The sequence below is a fragment of the Lycium barbarum genome, chromosome 2 (assembly GCF_019175385.1).
Source record: "Lycium barbarum isolate Lr01 chromosome 2, ASM1917538v2, whole genome shotgun sequence".
Classification (NCBI taxonomy): domain Eukaryota; kingdom Viridiplantae; phylum Streptophyta; class Magnoliopsida; order Solanales; family Solanaceae; genus Lycium; species Lycium barbarum.
The window spans coordinates 123,607,649-123,613,226 of record NC_083338.1 but is presented as its reverse complement, the minus strand read 5'-3'; the positions used below and the strand labels follow the sequence as shown (position 1 = coordinate 123,613,226).

Below are 5,578 nucleotides of genomic sequence, written 5' to 3'. Positions count from 1 at the left end.
TTGGGACAAAAAATTTTTGACTGAAAATTTTACGAAACTTTAAAAGATTGGCCTGGAAGATTAACCAAGCTCTTGATACCACTTGTTAGGATTGGAAAATTCTTCTATTCATAACCGGAACAGAATTACAATAGGAGGAGCAACTCTCACACTCAACTATTACAAAAAATCAATCCTAAACTGTATACCTATATCTCACACTCAAGTGTTTTCCTTACTGTTTTTCTCTCTTGCTCTTGGTGATACTACAAATGATAGAAGGCTTCCCTATTTATAGGGATGAAATGAACCTATTAATGTCATTTGTGACTCAAGCAAGCACTTGACAATTTGCCAAATACAAGGAAGATGTTTTCTTCCTTTAAACAAGGAATATGTTTTCTTCCTTGTTTTCTTCCTTAAAATGAGGGAGATGTTTCCTTCCTCAAATTATGGGATGGACCCAAAACATGTGGCAGTACAAAATGCCATACTTATCCAACGATTTAGCCAAGTAAAGACCCAATGCATTGGGATTTGAGTCTCCCGATTCTATGTACTCTGCAAACAGGGAAAACCTTGTTGGGCTTTCAAAAGGTGTGAATGGGAAATGGAAAAGGCACCTTTTGGATTTAGAGGTTTGCTTCAGATTTTGAGATACTGAAAAATTCTAAAATTTTCCCTCTTCTCTGCATTGTTTTTCCAAAACAAAATATAATAGAGTCATGTGATTTGCTGCTGCCATTTGAATTCTCTGAAGTTCTGCAATTTGCATTGCCGCTATCGCATAATAGTTTTCCGTTCTATCCTGGGAGGAATTAATCCATTAACCTTGGCAACTGTGAGGAGATTAGATTTCTTAAGGACACACAAGAAACTTGTGGGCTCGGAAATATTTTAATTCTTCTACATTTCTGTCTTTAACTGTTTTTTTTTTTTGGACTGTTAAAAAATACAGAAACTGGGTCTGTTAAATTACTACCTTGAACACAGATAGATAACAAGCCTAATTCCAACTCTTTTAGCTCCAATCTCGTTGGCAATAGCTTCAACTATTTCAAAAACGAATGTGCAACGGTTCACCAGAGAGCCTCCATACTGGTGACAGAGCTCCACGGATCTCAACCCAATCAAAACCTACAAATGCAACAATAAATACATGAAAAAATTAGAAATTTGTTAGTGGATGGATTAAAGGAGCACAAGGATATACTAATTTTAGATTGCATATGTTTTGTATAATATTACAATGACCATTATCAACTATCTTGTCAAAACCTGAGTGATGAAAGGATCATCTTTGTCTCTACATGGCTTGAATTCATCCTTCATGATTTGGTGTTTATCTTAAACCTTGGGTCCTTGTTAAATGTGATAATTTTTGAGTTTTGAACCTAGTTCACAATCCTGTATTTCTTGTCATTGTAACATATTGCTTTCAATTATATTTTGTACGAGAGAATCTCGATGGAGATATAGCGTTGTATAATATTATCATCATGTTAATATTATAATTTAACATGAATTCTAGTCTTTGTACTTCTCTCTGTGATAAATACAAACTTGCAAAAATCATAACACAACTTTGGCCAATTTTCTAAAGTATTACTTCATCTGCAATTAATCTCCTCTTACCCGCCAAACAAAAAGAGGAAAGCAAAGACCAAATCTGTTAGCATAGAATAGTGGTCCTCAAGTAAGCAATAAATACTCCCTCAGTTTGTGTTTCATTTTACACATCATCCGAATAGTTATGGAGCTTGAAATGGTAGTAGAAAATAGTATTATAGTAGTTTGATGAATTTGAATAATCGAAAATTGTACCACTATCAAACATTTCGGACGTTCCAAAAGTGAAAAAGAAGTGTCATTAAATTGAAACATAGAGATTCAATTGTTTTTCTCCAAAACTTAAACTAGCAGTTTCTCATGAAAATAACAGAGTTGAGCAGAAAGTTTTACCAGCTTCCATAGCATTTCTCGCCGCAAGCTTAAATCATTGACAATTTGAGGAATTTCATCCGTCCTTAGTCGTCGTCGTGGGGTAAATTGTTCAACATCAATAGTTAGTGGCTTGTTGTGCAGGAGATTGGAGACTGTCCACTGGGCTGAAAATCTAAAAAAGAACCACATACTCAAATCAAGAAAGAAAATTGCAGCCAGGCATAATAAAGCACACAATATGGTCAAACAAACATTTATATAGTGCAATGTCAAGCACAAATATTTTGAGAAGGGTAAATTGAAGAAGTTACCCCTATTTGAAACTCTGCCTACATGCCAAATCTGGCAAAAGAAAATCCCACCCTTCGGCATGCTCGACATCTACAACCGGTTTCCAGGCATCAACTTGCTCCTTTGTCCATATACCACGTCTGTTTGGGTACCTTGTTTTGGTGGAAACTATAAGCATCTACTGCAATTAATGAAAATTTTTGAGAACTCAGAGCTAAGAGGAACAAGTGATATTACCCTTGGGCTGTGTCAGATACTCCGGTGACTTCTGTTATTAGCAGACCAATTGTGTGTTTGTGGTGAGAAATCTGGATATGCTTCGAGCCGTGTACCTTATTTGGAGCACTTTCCAAAGAGAATTATTTGTCCCTCACAAATACTCTCCCGGGATAGAATGAAGCAAAGCCAAAAAATAATGAAATCAAGTCTCTGAACACACAAGAATAATGCTGCAGTCACTAAACTTATGCAGTTTTTCTTAAGGAAGAATTCTGTTTTTTTTGTTTTTTTAGTATTTCTTATAATAGAAATATTTCTAGTATTTCATCTATTTACAGGGATGTTTTAATCCTTCAATCTGAAATGATGCAACCTTTAGGGAAGAGTTGCATTGTTTCATAAAGAAATGTACTCTTTCAGAAGAAAAAAAAAGTATTTTTTCTTTTTGCAAAAAGAAAGGTATATTTATTTCTTTTAAGAAGAAAGAAAAATACTTTTCCTTTTGCCTATTCCTTTTATTTTCTTTTGAAAATTTCAACAATCCCCCATCATTTTCAAGTGAAAATAACAGCCCAACCATTCCTTCAGCAATTAAGAGAAAAGTGAATCCATGCATAAATAAAGTATCTGGCAATTGGACTTTACATTAGCGGAATACAATTTCTATTAAACTAAATAGTCAGGTAACACAAGTCTTTTGAACCGACCATCATATTGTAAAATAGGATGTATCTCACATATAAATTCTATTACATTATTTCTTTATAACCAACACCATAAGCCCTTGTGTTCCAATCCTCTCGCGAATGCATAGAAACCAAACCCGAGTTTCTTGAAAAGCGGCCCACTTCGCATCCACATAGGTAGACCCTTATTAATATGCTCCCGCAAGAGCACCCACCAATAAGTCTATTAAGAATTTATAAACTCAGCCTCCTTTTAACAAATTGTAGGACAAAGCACTTACTTTGGGATGGTAATACCAAGTGCTATCAACCAATAAAGAATGTTGTCACTCATTGAACTTGAGACTGGACGTTGTATCAAACGTCAAGTTGAGGCTTCACCCTTAATGGTCTTTCTTTATGGGTTTTAACCCCATCCCCCTTGATGTTCTCAACACCAAGTCCCCTTGCCAATTCCTTAGTTAATGGATCCGCAAGATTATTAAGTGAACGTACATAGTCAATCGTGATGACTCCATCTTTAATTAATAGATTTATATAACTGTGTCTAAGGCCAATATGCCTAGACTTTCCGTTATATATATGACTGTACGCTCGAGCTAAGGTGGCCTTACTATCACAATGGATAGAAATCGGTGGCATGGACATAATAGAATATCAAAAAGCAAATTTCTCAACCATTTCATTTCTTTAAAAGCGGAAGACAAGGCTACAAATTCTGCAGCCATAGTTGAATAAGTAAGACACGTTTGCTTGTTACATCCCCAAGATATCGCACCCCCACCAAACAGGTATACCCATCCACTTGTTGAGGAATAATCCTCTTGATCAGTGATCCAACTTGCATCCGAATACCCTTCTCGTATAGCGGGATCACCACTGTAATAGATGCCATAATCTAGCGTTTTCTTGAGATACTTTAGTACTCTTCTTATGGCATGCCAATGATGCTCACTCGGATTGCAAGCATATCTACTCAACTTACCCACTGCATATGCAATATCAGGTCTCGTACTAGTCATAGCATACATCAAGCACCCGATCAACTTAGCATACTCAAGTTGAGCAATTGGCCTTCCGTCATTTCTTTTTAATTTAAAACATGGATCATACGGTGTAGAAACAGGATTACAATCAAAATGATTGAATTTATTTAACACTTTCTTGATATAATAAGATTTTGTTAAGGTAAACCCCTACCAATTCTAATAATTCTTATACCAAGAATGACATCCACTACTCCCATATCTTTCATGAGAACTGGGCAGATAGAAATTTTGCCGGTCTCAACCTGTTCTATGTCGGTCCTAAAGATCAACATATCATCTACATACAAGCAAATGAAAACTCCTTTTTCTTTTTCAGATTTTGAATAAACACACTTGTCTAAATCATTGATTTTAAAGCCATTAGATAAAAGTGATTCATCAAATTTTTGATGCCATTGCTTAGGGGCTTGTTTAGCCCATACAATGATTTTACAAGTTTGCAAACTTTCTTCTCTTGTTCTTTAACTACAAACCCCTCGGGTTGTCTCATATAGACTTCCTCTTCCAATTCACCATTCAAAAACACAGTTTTGACATCCATTTGGTGAATTACTAGATCGTAAATAAAGGCTAGTGCAATAAGCAGCCTTATTATGGCTATTCTAGCCACAGGAGCATAATTATCAAAGTAGTCAATGCCGTGTTTTGGGTAAAACCCCTAACTACAAAGCGAGCCTTGTATTTATCCACGGTACCGTCTACTTTTAACTTCTTCTTGAACAACCATTTACCATCTATGGGTTTGCAACCGGGTGAAAGGTCTGTTAAGATCCAAGTATTATTTTTCATAATGGAATCTATCTCATCTTGAATAGCCTCCTTCCATAATGGTGCATCAGGAGATTGCATGGCCTCACTAAATGTAATGGGATCATTTTCCATATTATAACAATAAGGAATTTCATTTTAAATTTTATTAGTTGAACCTTCTACTAAATAGAGGTAGAAGTCATCTCCATATGTCTTTTCTTTTCTAACTCTCTTACTCCTTCTTACTTCAACAATGTCATCTTGATTTTCATTATCTTGAAAGATTAATGGTTGTGAAGTAGAAGAATTTGGATCACTTGGAACAATATCTTTTGGTCTAGGAATTGATACAAATCAAGTTTCATCAAAAATCGCATCTCTTGATTCAAGGACGCGTATGAATCATTTGGTTCAATAACCAAAAACCTATAGGCTTTGCTATTTTTAGCATATCCTATAAAGAGGCATTCAATTCCTCTTTCACCCAACCTTTTCCTTTTACGTTCCGGGACTTTAATTATAGCCCTACATCCCCAAACTTTGAGATGACTCATATTTGGTTGTCTTTTATTCCAAAGTTCATATGGGGTTGTTGAATTTCTTTTATTAGGAACCCTATTAAGAATATAACAAGCCGTTAACATGGCTTCACCCCAATAA

The 5,578-nt window shown here is 35.4% G+C and overlaps 1 pseudogene; it reads right to left on the bottom strand.

The window, feature by feature from the left end:
* Positions 1-762: 762 nt before the first annotated feature.
* On the bottom strand, positions 763-4,350 carry LOC132627039 (12-oxophytodienoate reductase 1-like; annotated as a pseudogene).
* Positions 4,351-5,578: the final 1,228 nt, after the last annotated feature.